This window comes from Lathyrus oleraceus, chromosome 4, assembly GCF_024323335.1.
Source record: "Lathyrus oleraceus cultivar Zhongwan6 chromosome 4, CAAS_Psat_ZW6_1.0, whole genome shotgun sequence".
In the NCBI taxonomy this organism is placed as follows: Eukaryota; Viridiplantae; Streptophyta; class Magnoliopsida; order Fabales; family Fabaceae; genus Lathyrus; species Lathyrus oleraceus.
Genome location: NC_066582.1, coordinates 463,331,639 through 463,346,705, shown reverse-complemented (window position 1 = coordinate 463,346,705; position 15,067 = coordinate 463,331,639). Strand labels below are relative to the sequence as shown.

Here is a 15,067-nt window from a genome sequence, read left to right as displayed (position 1 = left end):
TAGAGATGACAATCATTCGATTGACCGAGTAAAAGAATTCGTAAACAATCAAGGAGAGGAGTTGAAAACTCAAAACCATCTCCTTTTTCGTATGGTTTGAAAATGATTAGGAATTTGCTATAGTGATCAATCTTTAATTAACAAAAAATATATATATATATATTAATTAAAATTTAACTAAACCACTTAATTAATATAATCAAAATTAATCATCAAAATTATTTGATTAAATAAAAAATTCAAGTTTTGATTAAAAATAACTTAAATGTATTTTAGACATAAAACTAGCCCTTAAGTTCAAAATATTACAAAAAGAGTTACCTAAATCGATAAGAAACAAACCAGAATTTATAGATTAAATTAACCTATTACTTAAACCTATAGAAAAAACACCCAATAAATAAATAGAGGATAAAAAAGCTAAACTTATAAAAACTCAATGATTTCTAACTTTTAATTATTATTTTACAAAGCAAAATTTCTTACTTGAATGAAAATGATAATTAAGAAACAAAAAGAACAAGAGAAAAGTCAATCATTTATTTTCCATCACCACACTATTAATGCTATAAAATATCATGATCCATATTCACACTACCAGTACTATGATAAATTATATAAAACACAAATTTACACCATCCATATCAATGCATAAAACTCACAGTATTGGTATCAGTATTCATTATGACAAGAAATCTAAATACAAGACTCACACTATCCATATCAGTAGTCATTATGCAGAAAAATTTAGACACAAAACTCACACTATCAGCAGGAAAATCTCTAACAGATCCAAGAGGAAAAATCTGGAAATAAAAGAGAGCTTCGTCATCCTTCACCAATCAAATTCATAAACAAAAGTATATATCCTCCATTAACAAAATGTTTCACGTGATCGAATCTACAACAACAAGACATACAAACACCGCCGCGGAATCGAATAAAAGACATACACAAAGTAGTATAATACAAAAAATAAATCATGTTGTTACCACGATGTCGAAGGTTGTTGTCGTGAATGGTCGGTCGAAGAAATTCGGCATTGAGATTTATGCAATAAAGCCGACATGTAATGCAACCATATTGAAACCGAAACAAATATTAGAGCTATAAGCATGATTTAACAGCTAGAACAGAACCAGAATATGATACAAGTTCCTGTTTATAACAGTATTTTCAACATTATAATATTGAATACCAAAACGGTATAACCCAATCGGAAAGGAAGTAAATATGCAATTGAAACAGAAATATAATCGAAACATTTACACGTCGAAGCTGCAAATGATATTCAATTTTAAACGCGACAACTTAAGCGCACAACAACAACAACACGATCACATCGAAAATACCCCGGAAAAGAACATTAGGACATTCTAATACCAACAATCAACATAGATTAATGCAGCCAAATCTAAATCAAAACAGTGGCTATAACCAACAGCGTAATATCAAGGAAAACGCAACACAAACTGTTACCGTAACGCTAAACCACTTTAATCCCACAGCAAGAAAATGATAGCATTAAACATGTAACAAATTCATTGCAATCAATACCAAACTGCTTCAATACAACTCAATATGAAGTTTAATATGTCTATGGAATCAACATGATGCGATTAGCGGAACGTAAAGAGGATAACATTAAAAAATATTGGATATAACAATAAACAAAAGCCTTGCCCATGAGAGCCACTTCTCCAAACAGAACACCAACTGGACATTACAACTGCAAGTAGCAATTCAAATTATCATAATAACAAAAGCCTTCTAAAGATGGTTACACAACACCTTGGTAAGACAATTACAAACTACAACACAATAGGAAACCAGTAGAAAACAATGAGGCCATAGTCATATTCAAAAAACACTACCTAATGGAATCAATCTCAGAACATCTGCACTCTATAATACTTGCAACAGTTTGTAACACAACAGAAATCAATAAAAATTTAATGTAATAACAGAGTTAATCTCAAAATCACAACACCACAAGCATAAGAAATTGATATTTTTACCGAAGCGGTGTCACTGCTGTCGTTTGTTGTTGCTGCGGAGTTGGAAGTTTTGTTGCTTGGTTTTGCCTGTTGGGGAAGAGAGAATCTGCGTCACGGTTGGTTGTGGTGAATTTAGAAGAGCAAACCGTGGCGGCGGCGATGTCTGTGAACAGAGGTGGATTCGCCTGAGTGTGAAGGAGTTCGGTTATTGACACGGCGATGAGGTCTGGAATTTATCGCCGGAATATATGAGGAAGATGGCGGATGGTTCAAAATTGACGGTGGTTGAGGGATGATGCGGCGACGTAGTGGTAGTGGTGGCGATTCACGGCGGTTATTCTAGGTTGTTTCGGCGGAAGCGAAAATGAGGTGTTAGTGTGGTGTCGAGGAAGATGGCGGTTGTGTAACAAGAGTGAACCGTTTTTTCTTCCCTGTGAATGGAGAGAGAAGGGATGTTCAAAGCAAATTGAAGGTTGGAATGGGTTTATGGTGATGAGAAAATGTGAGGTAGCGTGAGGGAGAGATCAAGAGTGATTGTGATAGGTGGCTGCTGATTTGTGTGAAAAGAAGAGAAAGGTGAATTTGTTGTTGTGTGTTGGAAAGATGAAAAGATTTTGGGTTGCCTTTTGAAAGCAGAAAATAAGTGTTTTCCTTCTTTTCGTTTACTGATGATAGAGGTTGTGAGTGATGGGAAGGGAGCATGTGAGGTAGCGTGAGTGCTGAAAGGGTGGAAAAGTTTGTTCAGAGTGGAGAGAAAGAATCCAATGCTGATAAAATACCCTTATTTGCAAACATTTTTATTATCTATTATTAAAAATTAGTTATTAAAAAAAATTCTTAAAGAGTAATTTAACTTAGATAATAGTAATAATAATAATAATGAAAACTCTAATTGTTTAATATGATATTTTGAATAAAGAAATAAAATGATCTGATTAAAAATAGAAATCGAATAAAAATTGACTCAAAAAAATAGATCGAACACACTAAAATAATCAACACAAAATATACTTATTAAAAAAAATACAGCGTTTCCTCAAATTCTGAAATAAATTTGCACCGGTTAAAAGGCTCAGACGGGTCAAAATGTAATCGAAACAGTTGCTGAAAAATACAACGAGCACACCAGGTTAAACTACGTGAACAGTAGATTAATAATATTGGCGTCTTTAATTTTAATTTTGAAATTTTTTACCCACTGATTCTGCATGTTCTTGAGAAATGATTCAACCAATTTGTCTGTATTCTCAATAAATTTATTCTGACTGATATTTCAGGTATTATTCATGATGGAATGTATGTCATGTTATGCATATGATGCAAAATAAAAATGAAATTAATTCTATGAAAATTTAAATATGCCCGGACAAAATTGGGGTATGACAGCTGCCCCTATTTAATTATCTTGAACCAGAAAGTAAGAATGACGATAGTCTTCATGCATTCGTGGTGGAAGGTAATTAAATACAAAAAGACCCAAATTTTGTCCTTTGAAATGCAAGGAAAAATGCAAAAAGGAAAATGCATTGAGAAATACAGTAAGAAATGGTTGTCAGAAGGTAAAACGAAATAGTCAAGACTCTCTGGGAATCGTCAGAACAGTATCTTGGATGTCATAATCGAGATATTCCAATAATGGAATGATACCTCAACTGTATCTAAGATTTTCTGATATTTAGCAGAATAGTGTCTTGAACTGGACACACAATATTCTCTGAGTATCAACGAAGCAGTATCCCATATGATATAATTGAGATATTCCGACAAGGGAATGATACCTCAATCGTATCTAAGATTCTCCGAGGATACTTAGAGCAGTATCTCTAAAAATTGAATGAGACTCTTCATATTGATGAAGCAGCATCTCAAACAACAAAAGTGAGATTCTCTGTATCGGGTCGAAACAACATCTTATCTGATAGAATTAAGATGTTCCAGAAAGGGAAAAATACCATAATTGAATCTAAGACTCTCCGAGGATATTATACCAGTATCTCTAAAAAAACTGAAATGAGACTCTTCATGTTGATGAAGCAGCATCTCAAACAGTAAAAATGAGATTCTCTGTATCGGGTCGAAGCAGCATCTTATATGATAGAATTAAGATGCTCCGGAAAGGAAAAATACCTTAATTGAATCTAAGACTCTCCGAGGATATTAGAGCAGTATCTCTAAAAAAAAATCTGAAATGAGACTCTTCATGTTGATGAAGCAGCATCTCAAACAGTAAAAATGAGATTCTCTGTATCGGGTCGAAGCAGCATCTTATATGATAGAATTAAGATGTTCCAGCAAGGAAAAAAAACCTTAATTGAATCTAAGACTCTTCGAGGATATTAGAGCAGTATCTCTAAAAAAAAAATCTGAAATGAGACTCTTCATGTTGATGAAGCAGCATCTCAAACAACAAAAATGAGATTCTCTGTATCGGGTCGAAGAAGCATCTTATATGATAGAATTAAGATGTTCCAGCAAGGAAAAAAAACCTTAATTGAATCTAAGACTCTTCGAGGATATTAGAGCAGTATCTCTAAAAGAAATCTGAAATGAGACTCTTCATATTGATGAAGCAGCATCTCAAACAGTAAAGAGTGAGATTCTCTAAAAAAAAAATCTGAAATGAGACTCTTCATGTTGATGAAGCAGCATCTCAAACAGTAAAAATGAGATTCTCTGTATCGGGTCGAAGCAGCATCTTATATGATAGAATTAAAATGTTCCAGCAAGGAAAAAATACCTTAATTGAATCTAAGACTCTTCGAGGATATTAGAGCAGTATCTCTAAAAGAAATCTGAAATGAGACTCTTCATATTGATGAAGCAGCATCTCGAACAGTAAAGAGTGAGATTCTCTGTATCGGGTCGAAACAGCATCTTATATGATAGAATTAAGATATTCCGAACAAGGGAATGATACCTTAATTGAATCTAAGACTCTTCGAGGATATTAGAGCAGTATCTCTAGAAAACAAATGAGATTCTTCAAATTGATGAAGCAGTATCTCAAACAGAGAGATGAGATTCTTCAGATAAATGAAGCAGTATCTCGAATATTCGTCTGTTGGGGGAACTTTAAGAAAAGACTCCTTTTGGGGGAGACATATTGGAAATGCTTTGCAGGGGAAAAGCTCATAAGAGACTTTTTGGGTAACCTCTGCTTGGGGAGCGATGATTGTAAAGAAAATTGTTGGGAATATCATATTTAATCGTAAAGTTGAAAAATAATTTGCTGAGAAATAACTCTACGAGCACATGCGGGGAAATAACTTTATTTGGAAATGAGAAATGTCCAGGATATACATGAATGACCTTGGATCCTGATATTTTGGTGTGATTTTTGTATGATGTTCCACTTTGGGTGGAAATACTATGCATGGGAGGATGCATGAGACGTATGCAGTATGCAATTGCTGGGGGTATTTGGATGTGCATGTAGGAATGCGAATGATTTTTATTTTGTTGAAATTCCCCTTTTGTGGGAGTGTTATGCATGAGTATGCTGATGATTGATATGACTGTGTTTTTCAATTTTCTGTTTGGTAGGAAAACCATGTATGGATGATTCGTGTGATGCATGTGGGAATGCAACTGGATAATTGGATGTTTTTGTAGGGTTTAATTCTTGATTGCCAATGAGGTTGGACTTTAAATGAGAACTGCCAGATGAGAACTGGTGAAGGAGATTGAACTGCCAAATGAGGATAACACTTGAAGGATATGTTACCAGACGCGAACTGGTGAAAATAATTGAAATGTCAGACGGGACTGAATTTGTTTTTGTTTATCAGACAGGAACTGATTTTTAAAGTAGGCTACCAGACGAGAACTGGTGAAAATAATTGACTACCAGACGAGAACTGGTATCGAAATAGGTGACCTGCCAAACGAGAACTGGTATTAAGAGATAATTTACCATACGAGAACTGGTATTTAGATATAATTTACCAGACGAGAACTGGTATTTGGCAAATGATTTGTTGTACAAGAACTGATTTTTGATATAGTTTGCCAGACAGGAACTGGACTTTGGAAATAAATCACCAGACGAGAACTGGACTTTGGAAATAAATTTCCAGAAGGGAACTAGGCTTTGAAATGAATTTCCAGACGCGAACTGGGTTTTAAAACAAATTGTCAGACGGGAACTGGGCTTCAAAATAAATTTCCAGACGGGCACTGGACTTTGAAATAAATTTCCAGGCGAGAACTGGACTTTGTAATAAATTTCCAGACGGGAACTGGGTTTTGAAATAAATTGCCAGACGGGAACTGGGCTTTTGAAAAAGGTTGCCAGACGGGAACTGGGCTTTGAAATGAATTACCAGACGGGAACTGGACTTTGATTAAATTTCCAGGCGAGAGTTGGACTTTGGCGTCGGATTTTGGGTTTCAAGGCTTTTTGATGTCAGGTTCATGTTATGGGTTATGCCTGATAAATGATATGATATGCATGGCTTTATGCTAGAGCAAAGCGACATGACTAATGCATGATGATGACTTATGTAATGATTGAAAGGTTTCCAAAATGCCCCTGCATGGGTATTGGAAGAGAAGGTTTTTTTTTTTTTTTGCAGAAAGGCTTTTGTATGTCAAAAGGTTATTTTATGGGGTGATAGCGTGATTCCCCGACACTCATCTTGAACTCTGCAGTTGATGACGTGTGAAAAAGCTTTCTCTTGAACAGCTTGAAGTCAGGGAGATGACTTGCTCCTGTATGGCTCATCTTGCCCCAATGTGATGGGTCTATGCAAAATGTTTACCTCGAAAGGATTTTGAAAGCAATTGTACCATAATTTGAAGATGGATTGCCCCAGAATTTTGATCCATGAAAGGATTTATCCTTGGTTAACCGACTCTTGGAGTGGTTGACTTTTTTGTGCTCTTGAGGTAGCTTGCCCCGGTATGAGCGTTTGAAGCGACTTAACTCACCCTAACTGAACATTGAAGGGGTCTGCCCCTGGCCAACAGAACCTCTAGGTGATTTGCAGAGTCCTGAGATGATTTGCTCTAGATCAACTGATTCTTGAAATGGTTTGCACATTTATTAACAGATGTTGGAGACTGTTTAAGACTGACCAATTCTTGGAGTAATCTTCCTATGACCAACTGATGTTTAGGTGGCATGTCTCAGATTCATAGGTTTTGAGGTAGTCTTGATTCGGGTCAGCACCAACGAATGTCCAAGTTCCTCTGATCGTTCCTTATTATTGGAATTTCCCTGACGTCAAGTACTGTCTTGCAGTTAAGATTGTTTGTTCAGAAATGGTAATTTTAATGCGATACTTATGCAGGTTTTGAAAAGAATTATTTATTGGAATTATGTGATAGTGTGTGACGAGTGGACCATGAGTCCAAATGTAATGTTGATTCATCAATTTAAAGTGTGAAAGACACAACGAGAATAATGACATCGATGTTGAAGATTAGCAAATCTTTAGGAGTCAGTTTACGCAACTTTGCTGTAATATGCTTTCGGAAATAACCCTACCTCAATTAGGTCTTTTGAGGGTTGTAACGTGGCTTGGTTCATGGTTATTGAAACAAAAGGATATAAGGCTCGAAGTTTATTTTAACCCACCCCTTCTTCATGATGATCTCCAATCCTACGTTCAATTAATTCGACACACACTTACTCTTACAAGATTTCAGCAGTGTAAGATCTTTTTGAAATGACAGTCACTTATTTCGCTCTTTATGGATGTTGGTGATCTTTTGATTTTGATATGGTGGTCACTGAATCTCGTTTTGTTTTGTTGAGGGTTTTTCGTGACCTCCTTTGATTTTTTTTCTTGATCCCTAACTTTTGCCTGAACTGCTTTTGAAGCTTTTAGTCCATCGGGATTGCCCCGGTTTTTGCCTAAGTCTCCTTTTGGGGTATCGACTTAGCGGGCTTTTTATTGATTCCCTTTTTTAGAATGTGACTGCCAAGTCATTTGTCATTGAAGAACAACCGTCATAACTTTTTGATTTTTCAAGGTTCCTTCGACACTTTAGGATGTGTGCGAAGAATGGCATGTAGTTGATCCACATACTGGATATTTCATCTTGTGATTTGAATGCATAGTCAGATTAACTGAACACTACCCTGCCCCAGGTTTAATATAAGGTTTTTTAGATCCGAAAGAAACTCCTACTTCAGGCTCGAAGTGGTTGACTAGGGATTAACTCCTTATCTCTCCAGTGTTTGGGAATCTGAAACAATGCCTGTACATCATCAGCAGGATTTTATCCGAAAGCATATAGTCAGCAATTATGGGTAACTTGTTTTCGTCATCATCCCTCAAATCTTTGCTAAAACAAAGGTTATGATAAAGAAAAGAGAATGGGAGAAACACTTATGTATTTTTATTTTTGATATAAGAGAAGAAAAATGAGTGAATGCGAGATAATTAATTCAAAACATGCATCATTACTTCATCAATATTACCATTAAAAACAACAATGTTTAAACACAAGCAGCTTTTAACAACAAAGAAACTACAAATGCAAAAATAAAAACAAATCAGTCCAACGATTGCTAGTATTGAGGATGTCTTCCTTTTTGATGAAACTATCATAGCTTCCACAAGTTGGTCTAGCTAATTTTTCATCGAGTCCACATCTCCTCCCAATGCAATATGGCTTTGCTCCAACGGACCCATGATCTTTCAAGAGCTACTTCAAGTCTGATATGAGTATCGGGAAATCAACTGCAGGCTATGGACGAAGGGTGGATGAGTTTTTTGTATATATTTTGTATGAAAGGTGATATGCAATGCATGACGATTGCAGATGCAATGATATGTGTATGAGTTGTAGTGACATGTTCAGGATCACAGGTTCAAAGTGTTTTCAGATAGATCAAAATAACGGGTAAATGACAGGTATCTCTGATTAATGGAACCCCATGGGTAGGCTCTACAGTTGGTAGGTTCCTAGAGTCACAGATATTTCTTGAGAACGTCACTGGCGTGACGAAGACTCGTTAGACAATAATATCCTTAAGAATATCTCGTCTAGGTGAGGTCTTTGTATTATCCAAACAAGGAAAACTCCATGAGGATTTTACTACATGACTCTCAAGTCCAGGGTTCTAACAAGGTTCTCAGAGTCATAGATCGAGGTTGGAAATATTACTGTAAGATAGTAATACGTCCAAGGGATCTCATCTGATTGGGGCTTTCGTATTAACCCAACGAGTCTGAAACTTTGTAGGTTAATACTACATAACCGCCGGATATAATGGGTTAAAAGGTCCATAGAGTCATTGATCCAACTTGAGAATACTATCGTCGTGACGAAAACTCGTCGGACAATAATATCTCAAGAGAATCTCCTCTAGGTGGGGTCTTCATATCTTCCCAACAAGGAAGACTCCTTGTGGGCGTCCACTACGCAACCACCAACTTAATCTTATGGTTTTTCTCAGACTCGGGTGAAGAGCCTATCTCACAAAGTATCACCAACCAGAGAACCCCAAATAAGACATAGTCAATAAATCACAATATAATAATTATGACAGAATAATAATAGCAGAATAAAAAAATAAATAACAGATAAACAAACAAGATTAACACACAATATAGAAACTGAACTAAACTAGGCTTCACTCTCTTTTGCTTGGAGCTGTCCCCAGTGGAGTCGCCATCTGTCGCATCTCGAAAAATACGATTCCTCGCGATGATCGCGAAAAAATTAATTATGTTCGAACAGAGTCGTCATCGAACTTTATTTATCCCAATGAAGGAATAGGAAAATATCGATAAAACCTTTAGGAAATGGAATAGTGGTCATCGCAACCATATTCGGGTTCGGGAGTGGATTACGTAAGGGGAAGGTATTAGCACCCCTTACGTCCGTTGTACTCAACGGGAACCTTTTAGTTCTAATTTGCGTTTCGAGTGTTAATTTATGTTTGTTTGTTATCTTTAAGTTATAAAATATTAAAAATAGAAGTGGATGAGAACCTCAAAAAGGGAAAGGGGAGGTTTTTTATTAGTGTGCTCGCGAAGATACAGCAATCTCCTGCCTACGTATCCTTATGGTGCAATAAGGAAGTCAGAGCATTCGTAGTTCGGGGACTACGATTGGTTGGTGTCTTTTATAGAACAGCTGTTTAGATCGCGTTCTAAAGGCTAAACACTGGCTTGTCTACTCTCGGCGGAGGCTTAAGCATTGGTTTGTTGTGCGTATTAGAAAGGATTAAACAATGTTCTTTCTGAACAGAGTTTTGGTCACACAGGGGTGACAAATTGGATTAATATGTTGGATGTTTTGATCGGTTTCGATCGCACGAGGGCGAGAAAAGATAGATTTGATGTGTTGAGATATTTTGTTGGATGACGATTACTCGAATATTCGAGTAAGACAACTCGTATCCTAATAGTCGAGGAGAGGAATCGAAGGCTCTAGACCATCTCCCTTTTCATCCTTTATTGTGAAAGGAGTTGATAATAGTTAAGGTATTTTGAATGGATGACGATTACTCGGACAGTTGAGTAAGATAACTCGTATCCTAATAATCGGGAAAAGGAATAGAAGACTCTAGACCGCTTTCTGTTTCATCTGAGTATTTATGAAAATAAGGTTGTACATGGTTGACGTATTTTAGAATAAACGACAAGTACTTGAATAACTGAGTAAGACAACTCATATCCAAGCATTTGAGAAGAGGAATTGAAAACTCAAGACCATCTCCCTTTTCGTACAGTTTATTATGAAATGATTTGACTTACGGTATAAGTTGGTGGAAAAATGACAATTGTTCAACTGACCGAGTAAGAGAACTCGTATTCGTCCAATTGAGGAGTGAAGTTGAAAACTCAAAGTCATCTCCCTTTTCATTTTTTATTATGAAAATGTTTTGATTTAATCGGGTTTAGAAGTTTGTAACGAAATGACGAGTGTTTAACTGACCGAGTAAGAAAACTCGTATTCAAACAATCGAGGAGAGAAGTTGAAGACTCAAAGTCATCTCCTTTTTCATTTCATTATTATAAAAGTGTTTTGATTTAATCGGGGTTTGTGCTTAAGTGGATTAGAGATGACAATCATTCGATTGACCGAGTAAAAGAATTCGTAAACAATCAAGGAGAGGAGTTGAAAACTCAAAACCATCTCCTTTTTCGTATGGTTTGAAAATGATTAGGAATTTGCTATAGTGATCAGTCTTTAATTAACAAAAAAAATATATATATATTAATTAAAATTTAACTAAACCACTTAATTAATATAATCAAAATTAATCATCAAAATTATTTGATTAAATAAAAAATTCAAGATAATTAAAATTAATTATTAAAATTAACTAATTTAAATGAATTTTAATTAACTGATATATATACCTAGAACAAAGTTGACTTGAATAATTGAAGCGAATTAACGCACAATGTGCTCAAAGTCGGTTCGTACATAGCGACAATGGTATTGAAATGTCGTACGTAATGGACCGAAACGCGGCGAAATCGTATTGATTTATCAAAAGAAAATCCGATATCATTACAACATATATAAATGTTGAATCGATGGGTTAAAATTCGATTTCTTAAGAAAAGTTTTGATTAAAAATAACTTAAATGTATTTTAGACATAAAACTAGCCCTTAAGTTCAAAATATTACAAAAAGAGTTACCTAAATCGATAAGAAACAAACCAGAATTTATAGATTAAATTAACCTATTACTTAAACCTATAGAAAAAACACCCAATAAATAAATAGAGGATAAAAAAGCTAAACTTATAAAAACTCAATGATTTCTAACTTTTAATTATTATTTTACAAAGCAAAATTTCTTACTTGAATGAAAATGATAATTAAGAAACAAAAAGAACAAGAGAAAAGTCAATCATTTATTTTCCATCACCACACTATTAATGCTATAAAATATCATGATCCATATTCACACTACCAGTACTATGATAAATTATATAAAACACAAATTTACACCATCCATATCAATGCATAAAACTCACAGTATTGGTATCAGTATTCATTATGACAAGAAATCTAAATACAAGACTCACACTATCCATATCAGTAGTCATTATGCAGAAAAATTTAGACACAAAACTCACACTATCAGCAGGAAAATCTCTAACAGATCCAAGAGGAAAAATCTGGAAATAAAAGAGAGCTTCGTCATCCTTCACCAATCAAATTCATAAACAAAAGTATATATCCTCCATTAACAAAATGTTTCACGGGATCGAATCTACAACAACAAGACATACAAACACCGCCGCGGAATCGAATAAAAGACATACACAAAGTAGTATAATACAAAAAATAAATCATGTTGTTACCACGATGTCGAAGGTTGTTGTCGTGAATGGTCGGTCGAAGAAATTCGGCATTGAGATTTATGCAATAAAGCCGACATGTAATGCAACCATATTGAAACCGAAACAAATATTAGAGCTATAAGCATGATTTAACAGCTAGAACAGAACCAGAATATGATACAAGTTCCTGTTTATAACAGTATTTTCAACATTATAATATTGAATACCAAAACGGTATAACCCAATCGGAAAGGAAGTAAATATGCAATTGAAACAGAAATATAATCGAAACATTTACACGTCGAAGCTGCAAATGATATTCAATTTTAAACGCGACAACTTAAGCGCACAACAACAACAACACGATCACATCGAAAATACCCCGGAAAAGAACATTAGGACATTCTAATACCAACAATCAACATAGATTAATGCAGCCAAATCTAAATCAAAACAGTGGCTATAACCAACAGCGTAATATCAAGGAAAACGCAACACAAACTGTTACCGTAACGCTAAACCACTTTAATCCCACAGCAAGAAAATGATAGCATTAAACATGTAACAAATTCATTGCAATCAATACCAAACTGCTTCAATACAACTCAATATGAAGTTTAATATGTCTATGGAATCAACATGATGCGATTAGCGGAACGTAAAGAGGATAACATTAAAAAATATTGGATATAACAATAAACAAAAGCCTTGCCCATGAGAGCCACTTCTCCAAACAGAACACCAACTGGACATTACAACTGCAAGTAGCAATTCAAATTATCATAATAACAAAAGCCTTCTAAAGATGGTTACACAACACCTTGGTAAGACAATTACAAACTACAACACAATAGGAAACCAGTAGAAAACAATGAGGCCATAGTCATATTCAAAAAACACTACCTAATGGAATCAATCTCAGAACATCTGCACTCTATAATACTTGCAACAGTTTGTAACACAACAGAAATCAATAAAAATTTAATGTAATAACAGAGTTAATCTCAAAATCACAACACCACAAGCATAAGAAATTGATATTTTTACCGAAGCGGTGTCACTGCTGTCGTTTGTTGTTGCTGCGGAGTTGGAAGTTTTGTTGCTTGGTTTTGCCTGTTGGGGAAGAGAGAATCTGCGTCACGGTTGGTTGTGGTGAATTTAGAAGAGCAAACCGTGGCGGCGGCGATGTCTGTGAACAGAGGTGGATTCGCCTGAGTGTGAAGGAGTTCGGTTATTGACACGGCGATGAGGTCTGGAATTTATCGCCGGAATATATGAGGAAGATGGCGGATGGTTCAAAATTGACGGTGGTTGAGGGATGATGCGGCGACGTAGTGGTAGTGGTGGCGATTCACGGCGGTTATTCTAGGTTGTTTCGGCGGAAGCGAAAATGAGGTGTTAGTGTGGTGTCGAGGAAGATGGCGGTTGTGTAACAAGAGTGAACCGTTTTTTCTTCCCTGTGAATGGAGAGAGAAGGGATGTTCAAAGCAAATTGAAGGTTGGAATGGGTTTATGGTGATGAGAAAATGTGAGGTAGCGTGAGGGAGAGATCAAGAGTGATTGTGATAGGTGGCTGCTGATTTGTGTGAAAAGAAGAGAAAGGTGAATTTGTTGTTGTGTGTTGGAAAGATGAAAAGATTTTGGGTTGCCTTTTGAAAGCAGAAAATAAGTGTTTTCCTTCTTTTCGTTTACTGATGATAGAGGTTGTGAGTGATGGGAAGGGAGCATGTGAGGTAGCGTGAGTGCTGAAAGGGTGGAAAAGTTTGTTCAGAGTGGAGAGAAAGAATCCAATGCTGATAAAATACCCTTATTTGCAAACATTTTTATTATCTATTATTAAAAATTAGTTATTAAAAAAAATTCTTAAAGAGTAATTTAACTTAGATAATAGTAATAATAATAATAATGAAAACTCTAATTGTTTAATATGATATTTTGAATAAAGAAATAAAATGATCTGATTAAAAATAGAAATCGAATAAAAATTGACTCAAAAAAATAGATCGAACACACTAAAATAATCAACACAAAATATACTTATTAAAAAAAATACAGCGTTTCCTCAAATTCTGAAATAAATTTGCACCGGTTAAAAGGCTCAGACGGGTCAAAATGTAATCGAAACAGTTGCTGAAAAATACAACGAGCACACCAGGTTAAACTACGTGAACAGTAGATTAATAATATTGGCGTCTTTAATTTTAATTTTGAAATTTTTTACCCACTGATTCTGCATGTTCTTGAGAAATGATTCAACCAATTTGTCTGTATTCTCAATAAATTTATTCTGACTGATATTTCAGGTATTATTCATGATGGAATGTATGTCATGTTATGCATATGATGCAAAATAAAAATGAAATTAATTCTATGAAAATTTAAATATGCCCGGACAAAATTGGGGTATGACACAAGTCATTCAAACCTTGGCCAAATGAAGTGATTTTAGACTTTTTGGAAATGTGATATAAAGGGGAACAACTTTCATGTTGAACACTTTTCCATTTGAAGCTTGGATCATGATGAATTTTGAGGTGGAAGTTTGGGAAATTAAACATAATTAAAAAATTTCTATGTACCAAGTCAAATGTTCACTTTTTCCACCTTAAATAACTTAAATAATTTAAATTTCATAATAGTAAATGACTTGAAAGTAAAGCAATATTAACAAGAGTTAGTCAAATATTAGTCAACAGTTAGTCAAGTGTTAGTGGTGATTTTTAATTGATTAAGTCATTCTTTGGAGAACACTCAACCATTCATTCACAAGTATGAATCCTTAAACCAAGACATATTCCATGAGAAGGGCT

The 15,067-nt window shown here is 35.0% G+C and overlaps 2 long non-coding RNA genes across 2 annotated transcripts; both read right to left on the bottom strand.

Moving 5' to 3' along the window:
* Nucleotides 1-1,451: 1,451 nt before the first annotated feature.
* LOC127076123 (uncharacterized) lies at nt 1,452-2,772 on the bottom strand. The gene is made up of 2 exons (XR_007786761.1): nt 2,019-2,772; nt 1,452-1,729 (listed from the first exon to the last, which is right to left on the bottom strand). It is a non-coding gene; the product is annotated as an uncharacterized LOC127076123 (long non-coding RNA).
* A 9,348-nt stretch (nt 2,773-12,120) lies between these two features.
* LOC127076124 (uncharacterized) lies at nt 12,121-14,058 on the bottom strand. The gene is made up of 2 exons (XR_007786762.1): nt 13,305-14,058; nt 12,121-13,015 (listed from the first exon to the last, which is right to left on the bottom strand). It is a non-coding gene; the product is annotated as an uncharacterized LOC127076124 (long non-coding RNA).
* Between the last annotated feature and the right edge of the window lie 1,009 nt (nt 14,059-15,067).